Source organism: Scylla paramamosain, chromosome 42, assembly GCF_035594125.1.
Source record: "Scylla paramamosain isolate STU-SP2022 chromosome 42, ASM3559412v1, whole genome shotgun sequence".
Classification (NCBI taxonomy): Eukaryota; Metazoa; Arthropoda; class Malacostraca; order Decapoda; family Portunidae; genus Scylla; species Scylla paramamosain.
In genome coordinates, this window is record NC_087192.1 from 7,376,541 (window position 1) to 7,392,479 (window position 15,939).

The following is a 15,939-nucleotide window of genomic DNA, read 5'->3' on the forward strand; positions in this document are numbered from 1 at the left end:
AGAGAGAGAGAGAGAGAGAGAGAGAGAGAGAGAGAGAGAGAGAGAGAGAGAGAGAGAGAGAGAGAGAAACGAAGCTGAAAGATTACGAAGGAAAATCGCAAGACAGAGGCAAAGAAACAGAGACATAAGAACGAAAAATAACCAAATGAAACACAACAAATAAAAAAATAATAACCTAACGAACTAAGAAAACAAATTATTGCACGAGAGAAAGGTCATTAATAGCATATTTGTACTCGCCTTCATCCTGGGCGGGGAGCGGACGAAGGACAAGTAGGGATGATAATTGAGGTTTTGCTGTGCAGGGCGCGGAGTGAATAGCAAGTAATCAGCAGCGGGGCGAGGGTGGCCAGGTAAGGACCATCATACACCTGAACCCTCATTAAGAAGACGCCGCCTCCGGGATCTCTACTACAGGAAACACACACACACTATCTCTCTCTCTCTCTCTCTCTCTCTCTCTCTCTCTCTCTCTCTCTCTCTCTCTCTCTGCGCACTAATGCCACATATACTGCAATGTTTTTTTTATTGTTTCCTCAGCGTTTTTTTTATATGGGAAAATGTATAATACTTTTGTTTTATTCCCTTTAACATTTACAAAAAAAAGTAATAAGATTATATTCGAGCTGAGAGAGAGAGAGAGAGAGAGAGAGAGAGAGAGAGAGAGAGAGAGAGAGAGAGAGAGAGAGAGAGAGAGAGAGAGAGAGAGAGAGAGAAACAAGAACAGGTCACACAAACAAACCTGACACTCAATCTAAGGAACACAAAAAAATATATAAAAAATAAAAATAAAAAATCACAGCCTCACCAAACCACAAAAAAAAAAAAATCTATCTCGGAAAACCACATAAAAATCATCACCACCACCACCACCACCACCACCACCACTGCCTCGCCACAGAGAGAGAGAGAGAGAAAAAACATTCCTTTTTCTCGACCAACGACACGGATACTGTTCCAAATGATCCTTCCCTATCTCCTTTGCTCTCTCTCTCTCTCTCTCTCTCTCTCTCTCTCTCTCTCTCTCTCTCTCTCTCTCTCTCTCTCTCTCTCTCTCTCTCTCACGTCACGACTTCGTTTCGCCGCGTTCCCTGCGGGCGTGTGATGCTTCGGCTCGCCTCCACCTGCAGAATTATCTCCCCGAGCTAAAGTTGGTTTTCTGGGAGCGGAGGAAAGTTTTGAAATTTATAACGAGGCAAAATTTTTCCGCAAGCGACCACGGCTGGAGAAATATCTTAATAGAGACACGGAGAAGGCAACGGGAGACACTAGGAGGCACCAGGGAAGCACTAGGAGGAGAGACCAGGATGCACTAGGGAACACTGCCTTTGCTGGAGAGATATCTGAATGGAGATACGAAGGAGGCAGCACGAGACACTAGGAAGCATCAAGAACACACTAGAGAGAAGAGAACACACATGAAGATTATGTACGAGACGCTAAGAGACACTCGCTAGCTGGACGAATGCTGCATGAGTGCGTATGGACATGATGAATGATAGAGAGGCTTAAACTGATATAATAGAAGGGTGAACCAAGGCAAGGGAGAGTATTCTGGGCCGATGGGTAGGCAGTGAGAGGCGAGCGAGGCGGTGAGAGGCAGGGGGAAGGAATGGAATGAGGGGATTGGATGTCATAGAAATGGGCATAAAAGGTTGAATAAAAGTTTTTAAGTTCTTAAACCTGAAATAATTACTATATGAAAATAGTTTGAGTCGGTATCCGGTGGTGATTAAGTGAGGCAGCGCGGCGGAAAGGAAAAGGGGTAGGGAAGGGCGGTGGTGGAGGAAAGGGAGGAGGAACGACCAAATAAACGGAAGGAGGAGACAAAAAATGGAAATGAGTTGGTAACATTTGTGTTTGCTTTTACTCTCTAATTTCAGTTCTCATGCTCAACTTGCACGGCTCACCAAGAGATGTACCAGGATACGCAACAGCTCACATGCATACATACAGAATGCGTGCATAATAATCATCAGGAGCAGCAGCACCAGACTCTCTGATTTCACTGCATGATAAGCGCTCCTCCTCTGCCCCACAACCCTCGCCACTCATCTATGTCAGCCACTCTCCTATTTCAGGCCATGTCTTTCCTACTTTCTCTCCGAAAACAAGAATCATTTGCCATCTGTTTGTCTTTATCATTTACTGAGTGCATAATATGAGCACTATTTTTTATTCCTAACTGTGGTCAAATGTTTTCACTTCTGGTCTGCCTCTTTGTCTTGTGATCGTTGTTCTCTTCCTTTCATTCACTATTATACGCAACATTTTTACTTTTCTCTTAACGGCACTGAAATTTTTCTTCCTGAACTTGTATAATGCTTCAGGTTCCCGATCCCTGCTTTAAAACTGGCAGGCTGCGCTCATTATAAACCTTTCTCGCTAGTGAGAGTGGGTGATTACATTTTATAACGTTGTTTTGTTTACTACAACCTCTGCGTTCCATCGCTATTCTTTCTTACTAATTTTCTATCATATATATATTTATAAATACACACACACACACACACACACACACACACACACACACACACACACACACACACACACACACTAAACGCGCGCTCACCAGCACACGCGCATACAGTATGTGTAATCGTAAATCTTACCTACTGTTTTATCCTCCACGCTTAATGTCAGGGAGTACAGCATCGTATATAAATAGTTATCATCGTACATTTCCATTTTAAATATCACGCATACATAAATATCCACACACAGGGTAATCTCGCAACACACCTGCACAACACACAGATTCAAGGACGCAAGTTCATGTTACGATATCAAGGAGTGTTACCTGCATGCGCCACACCTGCCTAGCCTCGCACGCCGCGGCAGGTGAGGCGGAAACACACCTGTGGTTGCACGGTGAGGAGAGAGAGGTAAAATATAACACTGAATACAGGGAAAGATGATTGCGCGGATAAAAGTAAAGGAAGGTGAGAATGAAAGCAACGAACCGTATGGGGTATGTATTACAAATTATACCACTACTACTACTACTACTACTACTACTACTACTACCATTATTATTATCATTGTTGCTGATTTTATCATCATCATCATTAGTTATAATTTTCTTTAATCATTCAACTAACTTCACATTTGCCGGCTTGCTTTTATGCAGTAAACGAAACGATTATATTTACGTTTATAATATGTCACTTTCAGTAATGGAGATGATCATGGATTTTACACACACACACACACACACACACACACACACACACACACACACACACCTCTTCCTCCCCTCGTCTCTGTCACCATCCTGTTAAAAAGCGCGTGAATCATGAGAGAAAAATTACCTGCAGCTAAAGTTATTATCATAAATTCAGCAACTACTACTACTACCTCTATCATATTCTCCTCTCTCTCTCTCTCTCTCTCTCTCTCTCTCTCTCTCTCTCTCTCTCTCTCTCTCTCTCTCTCCCTAACTGTGGTAATGAGAGAGATGATAATAATGATGATGAGGCGGAGGACCAAACTGCTAATAATTTCTCTTTACACACCCACACACCCACCCACCCACCCACCCACACACACACACACACACACACACACACACACACACACACGATAAAAATGTTAATTCACTGCATGGACACTTCCTAATACGAATAATGGGAGGAATGCGAGCGAGAAAAAGCCCTGAGTGGTGTTACTGTGTTAGCATTGGCAGGCGACAGTCTAGGTAGGCGAGTGTGTTTATCACGCTGGCATAAAGTTATCATGCACTTATCATACATTTTCTTACCTGGCTTTGGTATAGAATGTGGGGAAAGGGAGGATACAAGGTGTTTATAGAAGTAAGTGTTGTAATGTTTTGTTCAGCTTCGGGTTGTAGTTGTAGTTGTGTGTATTGTATTGATGTTAGCGCCTTTGTGTTACCTCGTGTTGCTATAAGAAACATATGAAATTCCCTCATTTCCTCCTTTTCTACTAACAAATAAACAAAAATAATAGCAGGGACAACAACAACAACAACAACAACAACAACAACAACAACAAAAACAAAAAATATAATACAAATAAAAACTACTACATACTTACTACTTATCCTATTACCACCACCACCACCACCACCACCGGAAAACTCTTTTAACATACTGCCTGCAGGTAACTTTTTTGTCACTTTTCTGTTCACATTTTACAATTTAAACCCGACATTTTCACCCGCCCGCCCCCAGCGCTGCCCCTCTCCCGCCTTCCTCCTAGGGCCTCACTTTTACCACCCAGCCCTTGTCCCTCCTCCATTTCCAAGGGCCCTCCCGCTCCCCCTTCTCTCTCTCTCACAACTCTCCTCTCTTTTTTTCATCTGTCCCTTACTTCACCTCCCCCTCTACTCATAATCTCTGTATAACCCGTCTTTCCCCACCGTCCCTAATACATTCCCTCCCCCAGTACCTCTCCACCTCACCATTCCCTTCCCCCAATCCTTTCCCTATCATCCCTTACCACCACCTCAAAACCCCCACCCTTAAAAGTATCGTCTGTGCTTTCCCCTCCACTTCCACCCCCTCCTTATCTACCCCTCATGGCATTTCCTCCCTTCTACCCCTCCACTTCACAATAGCCATCTCCCGCCATCCTCGGTCCCTGGGTTCCGCTAGCAGAGTCGCTTGGGAGTTGAACGGGACAATGCCATGAAAATTCCCCATTACGGTAATGTGATATTCATCTCCATTGCACCTGAGGGGGAAGTGGGCTCCTCCTGGCAGGCTCAGGGGGCGACTTCCACCTGCCTTGTGAAAGAGGACTTAAAGAAAGACGCTTTGTTTGGCCTTGCTTGTGAAATAATTCGTGAAGCTTGTTTTCTTCTTAGGGTTTTACATAATTGAGATGAGGATGATGATGAGGACGAGGAGGAGGAAGAGGAGGAAGAATAGGAGGAGGAGGAAGAGGAGGAGGAGGAGGAGGAGGAGGAGGAGGAGGAGGAGGAGGAGGAGGAGGAGGAGGAGGAGGAGGAGGAGGAGGAGGAGGACAAATCCAACACATATATCACAAATTAACAGTACAGTGCAAGTAGTAGTAGTAGTAGTAGTAGTAGTAGTAGTAGTAGTAGTAGTAGTAGTAGTAGTAGTAGTAGTAGTAGTAGTAGTAGCAGCAGCAATAGTAGTAACAACAACAATAAAACAACGCCAGCACCACCACCGCCGCCACCACCACCACCACCACCACCACCAAGAATAAAAGCAGCCAAAATTATAATAACAATACCAATGCTCGGCGCCTCTGCTTGATCCCTCTTCACAATCTTCGTCTCTGTTGGCGCGGATGCAGGCTTCTGGTTAGAGAGCTGAGGGGATTTTGAAGAAGAGGAGGAGGAGGAGGAGGAGGAGGAGGAGGAGGAGGAGGAGGAGGAGGAGGAGGAGGAGTAGACAGAACGGAAGAGTGCGGAGAAAGTGGAAAAGTGGAGGAGGAGGAGGAGGAGGAGGAGGAAAAGGAGGAGGAATGCAGTGTTAAGAACAGAGTTGCAATGAGCTGTGGGAACCTGAGAGGAGGAGGAGGAGGAGAAAAGGTGATGAAATTGGAAAAAGAGGAAAAAAAAATAGTTGAAGGAATAAAAGAGAGAAACAAGAGAAGGGGCGAGAAAAGGGAAGGGAAGAAAGGCGATGGGAGGAAAGGACAATTAATGGTAGGAGGAGGGAAAAGGAAAAAGAGAGAGGAAGGGAAGAGAAGGGAGTAGCACACGCACACACGCACTCACACAAAACTGCATGACAATAAGAAAATAAAGAAGAATAAAGAAAGGAAGAGATAGGAAGACTTGACAGTAGGAGAGAGAGAGAGAGAGAGAGAGAGAGAGAGAGAGAGAGAGAGAGAGAGAGAGAGAGAGAGAGAGAGAGAGAGAGAGAGAGAGAGAGAGAGAGAGAGAGAGAACAAACTATACATTTTCATATTTTCACTTTCTGCAGCAATAATCCTCTTCCTTTTTCAATAGACTCTTCATCGGAGGAGGAGGAGGAGGAGGAGGAGGAGGAGGAGGAGGAGGAGGAGGAGGAGGAGGAGGAGGAGGAGGAGGAGGAGGAGGAGGAGGGGGAGAAGGAGGAGGAGGAGGAGGAGGAGGAGGAGGAGGAGGGAGTGTGGGTGTGTGAGGAAGGTTGACGGAAAGGGGAGAAGACGGTATAAGAGATCCGATGTCGAAGAAATCTCGGCTTTGTATCTAAAGAATGGCCTTCCAAAGCGGATCAACACGTCTGATAACACTCCACCTCCACCTCCTCCTCCACCACCACCACCACCATCACCATCACTTTCCCTAATATCTTTAACACTATTTTTTTTTTTTGTCGCCACTTCTTCTATCACCATCACCATCACCATTCCCTCTACTTTCTTTATCAGCACCATTTTTTTAACGCCATTTATTACTATCACCACCACCACCACCACCACCACCAGCATTACCATTTCCATTATCTTTATGAACACCATTTTTTTCACCACTTTTACTATCACACCCATCACTACAACTATCATCACCCTTTCTACTATCACCACCACGACCACTTTCCCCCTTTCTCTTCCTCCATCACGATCTTCACCATCACCATTAACATCACCACAACCTCCAACACCACAACCACTTTCTAATCACCACCACCACCACAACATACACCACCAATTATCACCACACCACACCACCACGTCCACCACCACCACCACCACCACCACCACCACGAGAAGACATCGTTTACTGAGTCAATATGGCAACAATAACAAGCTTAACAAGACCACCTGCGCCATGCCGGAGAGCGAGAGCGAGAGAGAGAGAGAGAGAGAGAGAGAGAGAGAGAGAGAGAGAGAGAGAGAGAGAGAGAGAGAGAGAGAGAGAGATAAGAGTAGACCAAGAAAGAGAGAAAATAGACTAGAGAACACACACGCATCCACTACACAGAGAATCACAATAAAAGAAAAACACCTAAAAAATCATTAAAAACAGAAAATATATATACAAAGAGTAGAGCAGGAAGACACACAGATATACACTGGGGTTTACTGAGTGTATACGTGACACGGCGCCAGGTAACCGTGAACAATGCCTTCTCTGATGTACGTTACCTGCAACCCTTCCAAATTACCAGAAACAATAGAATATCTGAAACACAACTCCTCCTTGGCTTCTGGCGCGATAATACGCTGAGTCTGCAACCTGGAGGAGGAGGAGGAGGAGGAGGTGGTGGTGGTGGTGGTGTGGGAGGGTTGTAGTAGGAGGAGGAAGGGGAGGGAAGAGATGGTGTAAGTGGTGGTGAAGAAGTGGAGGAAGAAGAGAGAAGGAAAAGGATAAGAAAATAAAGAAAATATGGAGGAAGAAGAGGAGGAGAAGGAGGAAGAGGATCGGGGACAAAGGTGTTGGAGGAGATGGAGGAAGTAGGGAAAGATGAGAAGATAAAGAGATGGAGGAAGAGGAACAAAAAGGAAGAGCAACAGCAGCAAGCCTTTTGCTTCATACAATATAAGTCTGTTTGTGATAAATTATATAAAAAAAAAAATAATAATAATAACGATGCCTAGGAGGAAGGAAAACAAAAAGTGGTGGAGGAGGAGGAGGAGAAGGAGGAGAAAAGAGGTAAAGAACGAGAAAGAGAAGGATAAAGCTAGAGTTCTGGAATATAGAATGGGACACAAATGAACATCAAGGAAGAATGAATAGCAGCCAACCTATTTATACCTACGAGGTTATTTGCGGAAAGTAGGAGGAGGAGGAGGAGGATGTTCATCACAAAACTACACATGTACGTCAGATTATTACCACATGAGAGAGAGAGAGAGAGAGAGAGAGAGAGAGAGAGAGAGAGAGAGAGAGAGAGAGAGAGAGAGAGAGAGAGAGAGGTTACATCAACGACCTCATTATAATCCTTACAAGTAAATCATAACATCACCATCTCCTCCTCCTCCTCCTCCACTACCACCACGACCACCACCACCACCACCACCACCTTCACAATATTCTTTTCTGCATCGCTTAACTCCTCGGGGACTCCCTCTACTCCTCTACCTGTTCTTGGGCAGCGGTTGGAACAAGGTAAGCCTAAAGGAAACATAATCAAGGCCAAACTTAATAAAGGTATGAATAATGCACGTGACTCCCTGTCCTCCTTCCACGCCCCATCACCTGTGCAGCCACCCTCACGTCACCTTGCTTCCTCATCTTTCGTGCCTCCTCTCCCTCCTCCTGCTGGTAATAGATTTATCCCTCCCCGTCTGCTGGTAATATTTTTTTGTTGCTGTTTTCCAGTCATTGCTTCTATTACTTTGTTTTCACATTGTTTTTTGTTTCTTATTCTTTGCTATTCTTCCTTTTCCTCCTCCTCCTCTTGCTGCTTCCTGATCTTTCCAGTCTCTTCCTCCCTCTCCTTCTATTTTTATGTATATATTTTTTCCCTTTCCACTGCCTATACTATTTCATTTTTTTTTTTTAGTTTTATTTCATTATTATTTGTTTTCTTTCTTCTCCTGTCACCTTGCTTCCTTTTCTTCTGCGCTTCTCCCTTCTCCTCCTCCTCCTTCTCTTCTCTCCTTTTTATGTGTGTATTCTTTTCCTTCACTGTTTCTGTTATTTCTTCGTTTTCTTTGTTTTTTTTCTTTATATGCTTTTACACTCTCTCTTCCTCTTCCTTCCTCTCTTCTGTTGTGCTTCTTTCTCCTTACTCTTAGCTATTTATTGTGTTTATTTTTTTCTTCGGGTTTTCCTTTCAATGCTTCTACTAATTCAATGTTTTCATGTTATATTTTCTTTCTAAATATTTATTCTTCTTTTAATTATTCTCCTTTTCCTCCTACTTCCCATCCTTTGTATTTCCTCTGGTATTTTTTTTTTCATCTTCCTCTTCTACATTTCTCTAATCCTTCTTTTCTTCCTTTTTCTCGTTTTCCTTCTCTTCCTCCTCTTGCTTCTCCCGTTCGTGCTTTGCCTTTCCTTCTATTACTCCTTTTTCTTCTAAATCATATCCTTTCTCTTTCTCCTCCTCCAACTGCTTCTCATTTTTTGGTCTGTTTTGTTAGTGCACCTTCTTTATCTTCTTCCTTCTCCTCTTCCTCTTTCTCCTTCCCCTCCCCCAGCTTTTATTTTATTTTTTTAAATTTTCCTTCTAATCCTTTTTCCTCTTCTTCTCTTTCTATTCCTCCACTTATTTTCCTCATGTTTTTTTACTTATCAGCCTTTCCTTCCCCTCTTCTAACTCTTCTGTCCTTTTATCTTCTTCCTCCTTCTCTTTCCTCTCTGTTCCTATCTTATCTTCACCTCCCTCTTCTCCCCCTCCTCCTCTTCCTGCTCCTCCCTTGCCTCGTGTCCCACACCAGCCAAGATTCCCCGCCAGACCGTCGTGGAGGGCGCCTTAGTAAGAGCTGTAAATTCATTCTGACGTTCAATTGTTCCTGTTTACGTGGCGAAGGCGCACCAAAATATCTCTAATGGATTTTAATGCAGTAAAATCCCTCTCATCCGGCATTCGAGTATCCGGCAGCTTCAAGTATCCGGCACATCTTTCCCCGAGCCTTAAAATCAATAAAAAATCAATGTGTACTCATAAAATCGATTAAAATTCCCGCGCGAGGCATACTTTGTCCCCTCGCCACCAGAGCGCACTGCTTCGCGCCACCCGCGGCCCACTGCACTGTGTTTACTCAGTGACTCAGTCCCGCGTGTGCACTGTTTATCGCCTGACGCCTTCATCATGCCTAAAGTTGTAGAAAAGAAGAAGCGTGTTGTGCTTACACTTAAGCAGCTGATCAGATCAGCTGCTGATTAAGATCAGCTGATCTGTGTTATGGTAAGATGCGTGAGTGTAGGGTGGTGATTGTGGACATAATTTCACTTCTATTCAAGTATCCGGCAATATTCAAGTATCCGGCATGTCGGCGGTCCCGTTGATGCCGGATAAGAGGGATTTTACTGTGTTTAAGTTTATGGCATTTGAATAGGGAGGACAGTCTTTGTTACGAATATCTCACCTCCAAACTAACTCAGCGAGCTATACACACACACACACACACACACACACACACACACACACACACACACACACACACACACACACACACACACACTCTCATACATGTGGGTTTAAATTCAATAGAACTTTCTACTCGATTGGTCTGTCATGCTCGGCCCTGATGCATATGGAAGGCAAGAGCAGCGAGCGTTGCATAAACTCCTCAGCCGTTGTGTGAGGGAAGGGCAGGTCTGGCACGCTTTAAGTGGGTGAGTGGCTACGAAATATAGGGATTGTAGTGGTGTGGGGAATCTGTATAAGAGGCGACTGGAAACTCTTTACGGGGATGAGATGGACGATGTAATGGGTAGAAGTTAAGGGAGAAAATGAAGTAGCAGGGTATGGATTGGCTGACTGTTTGACTGAATGACCGATAGACTAGTTAAGTGAAGAAGTGAGTGAATGAAATGAAGTAACAGAAGCGAGAATGACTGACTGACTGACGGAGTAACGGCTTGGATGACTGACTGGTTGACTGAATGAATGGTTAAGTAAATGAGCGTGAACGGCTTAACGTATCTCAGAAACTTTATCATAATGGAGACACACACACCTCAAAAAACAATACAAGAAAACAGTATCAGAATAAAATAAAAATAAAACCAAACACCATAAAAAAAAAACCTCGATATTACAGAAATACGAGAATAAAAATCACATTACAAGACCTAACCAGAAACAATAACAGGTGTTGGAAGGCCACAACAGGATGAGCGAGGCTTCCTGATCCCTCAAACCTGACCCCGCCTTGTCTCCCCATCTCGGCGCATCTCATTCCCTCCCACCGCCCTCCAATGCCTGGGCGCGCGACGTGGCTTCCCTTCGCCCTTAAAGAAACACAGGAGACAATAATTTGCGGCGGTGGATGAAAAGTAATGACGTGAAGGTGGAAGGGGTGGCGTACACGGAACATTACTGCAAATTGGGTGCATTGCATTTATCATTTACCGTGAAAATTAATCTTTATGTGCTACAACCATGCCCATGCACCATTGTACACCTCCCTTCCTCCTCTTCCTCTTCCTCGTCCTCTTCGTCCTACTTCTCCTCTATTAGAACCGCCCCCATGCATACACCACCCCACTTCTCCCTTCATCCTCCTCTCCTCTACCACCGTCTCCGCCTCCCCCCCCTCATGTCCCCTTTCCTTCCTTTAACTAAAATCTAATCCCTGGCACATTCCGCATGAGTGCTTCCACGAAATTGCCGTCAAGGAAGCACCCACTGTCAGCGTCGCCATCTTCTAATCAGCAACGCTCGTGAATTCACACCAGGTATCAATTATAAAATTAATATCGATGCTAGCGTGTACCGAGCCGAGGTAACTGAAGGGAAGGAAATGGTGTCTGTGTAACCCGGTCCCTTTGTTCCCCCTGATGTTTTTTGTACCTTGCGTCCTCTCTCGCTCTGTCGAAATGTTGTCCACTCGGAAATGCGAAAGGGTCGGGCGATGAGGTCACGAGTTAAAGCAAGGGGATGCGCGCCTGGGGACAGGTTAATTACATGAGCAAGAGGGGGACCAGGTGAGGGATGCAGGTGACAGTGCTAAAAACTCCGTGTGTTCTGGGACGTTTTCCATTTTGTGGGTCAGCTATTATAGAACAGATAGCGGGGAGAGAGAGAGAGAGAGAGAGAGAGAGAGAGAGAGAGAGAGAGAGAGAGAGAGAGAGAGAGAGAGAGAGAGAGAGAGAGAGAGAGAGAGAGAGAGAGAGAGAGTGAAATTGTGAGCTGGAGCTGGAGCTTGCTTTCTTACTACTCTTCTTAATGTTTTCTCCGTTCCTTCCTCTTTACTCTCTCTCTCTCTCTCTCTCTCTCTCTCTCTCTCTCTCTCTCTCTCTCTCTCTCTCTCTCTCTCTCTCTCTTATCCAGCCCGCCTCCATGAGTGACACACGTGATCCAGCCGCTCCTAACCCCAGCTTCTCCTAAACTCATGTGACCCACACTCGCCTGCACCACCGCCTCTCGCCACGCCCAACACTACGTGGGCCAGCGATGGGTGAAGCTGCTGCCAGACTTGAGGTTAATGAAGTGAAACTGATGAGGCACGAGAAAAATATGGAATGCTATGGTTCGGATTGTGATTGTACGGTGATGAATGGGTGGGTAGATAGATAGATAGATAATAGACAGCAACAGCACACACTATTGCTATTACGATTGATATTATTGTTTTTGTTAGTGGTGTCGTTGTTCTTGCTGCTGCTGCTGCTGCTACTACTACTACTACTACAATAACAACAACAACTACTACTACTACTACTACTACTACTACTACTACTACCTCTACTACTACCTCTACTACTGCCACTACCACTACCACCACCACCACCACCACCACCACAACCACCACCATCATCATCACAATTTCTACTACATGCAATTACTACTACTATACAATTTTCGTCAACCTACTATACAAGCGAGGTCTGCGCATTTTTCACCTTAACTCAAGCTAACCAAAGGCAACGTGAGAATTTTGATAATAACATATACTAAGCCGATCCATCTCATAAACTTAAGGCAAAAGACTAAGAAAAAAGCAACACAAAATAAATAAGAGCATTAAACATAAAATAACCATCTGTAAACTCAAAAACCAGACGGAAATATAAAAAGAAATCAGATAATTCTCATTTTTGGCAATGCACAGGGGAGCAAGAATGAAGAGACAAAAAAGGGGGAAGATGAGAGGGAGGGGAGGGAGGAGAGGAAGCAGGAGATTGGAGGGAGTCGGGAGAGAGGAGGAAAACGCAAGGAAGAGCCAAAAGAAAGCTGACAGATTTGAAAGGAAAAGAAATGGAGGAAGAGAAGCGAGAACGAGGGAGGGAGGAAGAAAATGAGGGAGGAGAGGAAGGAGATAGACAGGAGAAAAGGGTTAGGTGGAGAGGGAGAGAGATAAGAAAGAAAAAAAAGAGAGGGAGGAAAGAAAAGTAAAGAGACAGAGAGGAAAGGAAAAAGACAGAGAAGTTACGAAAACATGGAGACGAATGAATGAGAGAAAGGGAGGATGCAAGAAGAAACGAGGAGGTAAGGTGAGAGAGAGAGAGAGAGAGAGAGAGAGAGAGAGAGAGAGAGAGAGAGAGAGAGAGAGAGAGAGAGAGAGAGAGAGAGAGAGAGAGAGAGAGAGAGAGAGAGAGAGAGAGAGAGAGAGAGAGAGAGAGAGAGAGAGAGAGAGAGAAACAAGACAAAGGCAAGTAAGGACGGAGAGAGAAAGGAAAAATGGGAAAAAGGAAAAAAAGGAGGAAGTGAAAAGTGAAGAGGAGGGAGAGAAACAAGACGAGGAAGGAAAAAAATGGAGCAGAAAGGGAAGAGGAAGAGAAAACGGACGAGGAACAAGAGGATGGGAGAGAGGGGGGAAAAAAGAGAAAAAAGGAAAGGAGAGGTAGCAACAGATGGAAAGTACTACATGTGGAATGGTACAAAGGAGAACTCTTGCCTTTGAATTGAACAAACGCAGCCAATTAGAAAATTTGATTTTTCAGCTATACTAATGAGAGAGAGAGAGAGAGAGAGAGAGAGAGAGAGAGAGAGAGAGAGAGAGAGAGAGAGAGAGAGAGAGAGAGAGAGAGAGAGAGAGAAACATAAGATGAAATAAATGACAGCTACTTTCACAATCATTCCACTCCCTCGCCCCCTCCCTTCACCTTCACCTTACACGCACGATTAGGCAGACATGTAATAACTACGACGAGACAGATAAAAGGAGCTTAGCCTATAACACAACCCATCATGTGTGCAGGGAGTTCATCAGAGCCTCGGGTGATACATGTGACACTAATAAAGAGGATCGTGTGTGTGGAAAAAAAAAATCTCAGTAGAATTTTATGTTTCGTAGTGGGATGTCAAGGTTATAAGAGTCGTGTTCATAAAAGGAAATATACAAGAATTCATAAAAGAACTCTATATTCTATCTAGTGTGTGTGTGTGTGTGTGTGTGTGTGTGTGTGTGTGTGTGTGTGTGTGTGTGTGTGTGTGTGTGTGTGTGTGTGTGTGTGTGTGTGTGTTTGCCTCCACTGTCTATAAAAATATGTGATCGGTATACAGAATAAATAGAGAGAGAAGGAAGGAAACGGGGAGAGAAAAAAAAAAAAACATGGAAGGGTATGACGAGTCGAGGCATGGCAAGGCAAGGCAGGGAAGGACTAAGGAAGGTCAGACAAGGAAAGGCAAGGCAAGACATAACAAGGGAAAGAGAAATTATGAAAAAAATATTATTTCTTATGTAGACAGAAGAGATGGTAGAGAAAACAGCAGTGAGAGAGAGAGAGAGAGAGAGAGAGAGAGAGAGAGAGAGAGAGAGAGAGAGAGAGAGAGAGAGAGAGAGAGAGAGAGAGAGAGAGAGAGAGAGAGAATTACAATATGGCACTAGTACATATATCACCGTCATGGCCATACTGACACGAGCTCGTTAAATTTAGCCAGGGGAGAAAAAATGGACTTTCACTTCTTTCTTCGCCTCCCTTGTCTCCCTCCTCCACTTCCTCTCCTCCCTGTCTCCCTTCTCCACTTCTTTTCCTCCTCCACTTTCCTGTATGTGTTTTCCTCTCTTCCTATTCGTCCTGACCAAATTTTCCACAATCCTGTCTCTCCTAAACTTTTTTTTCTCTCCCATGCTCTCTCTCTCTCTCTCTCTCTCTCTCTCTCTCTCTCTCTCTCTCTCTCTCTCTCTCTCTCTCTCTCTCTCTCTCTCTCTCTCTCTTCGTTACCTTAATTAGCATTCTACAGCTCCATTCCATTAATTATTCCTCCTGATAATGGTTAATCTAATGATCCACTTATACAATAACCAAAATCTTATAACGAGAGGCGAGAGAGGACGAGGAGGAGGACAAGGGCGTGGGAATGGGAACTAATGGCAGGGAGGACGAGTGGAGGGTGTGGACGTAGAGGAAGATACAGGAAAGACAGAGGGCATCAAAAGGACTCAGGAAAACAAAAAAAGAAGAAGAGAATGGGTAGGAGGTGTAAAGATGTAAAGAAAAAAAGATAAAATAAAAGAAATGAGAGAATAAAAAGAATAGGAGAATACGAGCAGAATTAGATGGATGTTCCTAAAAGCGAGTAGTGATGTAAATAGGGAAATGAGAAGGTGAAAGATGATCGGGAAATACAAAGGAGACAAATGTGCCAAAAGAATGAAGGAATATAGAGGCGTATGAGTGAAGTAAGGAGGAAAAGGAAATGAAATAGAAAAGAGGGGAAGCTATTAATTAAAAGGAGTGAGGGGGAAAGAAGAGAGTAGGAGGAAAGCAGTGGAGATGGAAGGCACTAATAATAGAATGGAGGCGAGGAGCAACACAGGAACTGGAAAGTGTCGGGCAGGTATCAGTTTCCAGCCTCATAACGAGATTACCTGCTGCATTAGACTACTCTGCTCTTATCTACATCATTACTAGCTGGGGGAAGACTAAAACTAAAGCGGTATAAGGATTCTACTCACAATTTCCTCCCTCCAGCGCCTCTCTGTTAAATGGAAAGTGATAATATATAAGCTGGGCAGAATTGTTATGGAAATATTCCTAAGATAAGATAAGAAGGATGTTTTTTTTTATGTGCTTATATATTTTTGGGGAAGAATATTTTAACGTCTTTTCAGGACCGTATTAAAGATTCACATTGTACGTTAATATGAAAAAAAAGTGGAATCTAATATATATTGCAATGGACCAAGAAGGAAAAAAAAAACGTAAATGAATCTAAAATATAAGTAAAATAAATGCTATAATAACTGGTGAATATAAAAAAAAATATAATGATGAAAGCAAAATATAGCAAAACAAAGGGCAACCTAAAAATACTAACAAAAATATGAAAATAAAACGAAAATACACAATATCATATAAATATCACAGAAATAATGACAAAAAAATAAATAAAATACATATCAATTAACACAAATCATAAAAAAAATAAGGAAAGTAAAAAGAAGATAAAACAA

General features: G+C 43.6%; 1 long non-coding RNA gene across 2 annotated transcripts in view; it reads right to left on the reverse strand.

Annotated features, from left to right (window-relative positions):
* The window catches only part of LOC135093182 (uncharacterized), a 164,138-nt gene extending 148,657 nt beyond the window's left edge, over positions 1–15,481 (reverse strand). For both annotated transcript variants that reach the window (XR_010263253.1, XR_010263252.1), the window contains exon 1: positions 15,442–15,481. This is a non-coding gene — a long non-coding RNA (uncharacterized LOC135093182). The remainder of the gene's footprint in view (positions 1–15,441) is intronic.
* Positions 15,482–15,939: the final 458 nt, after the last annotated feature.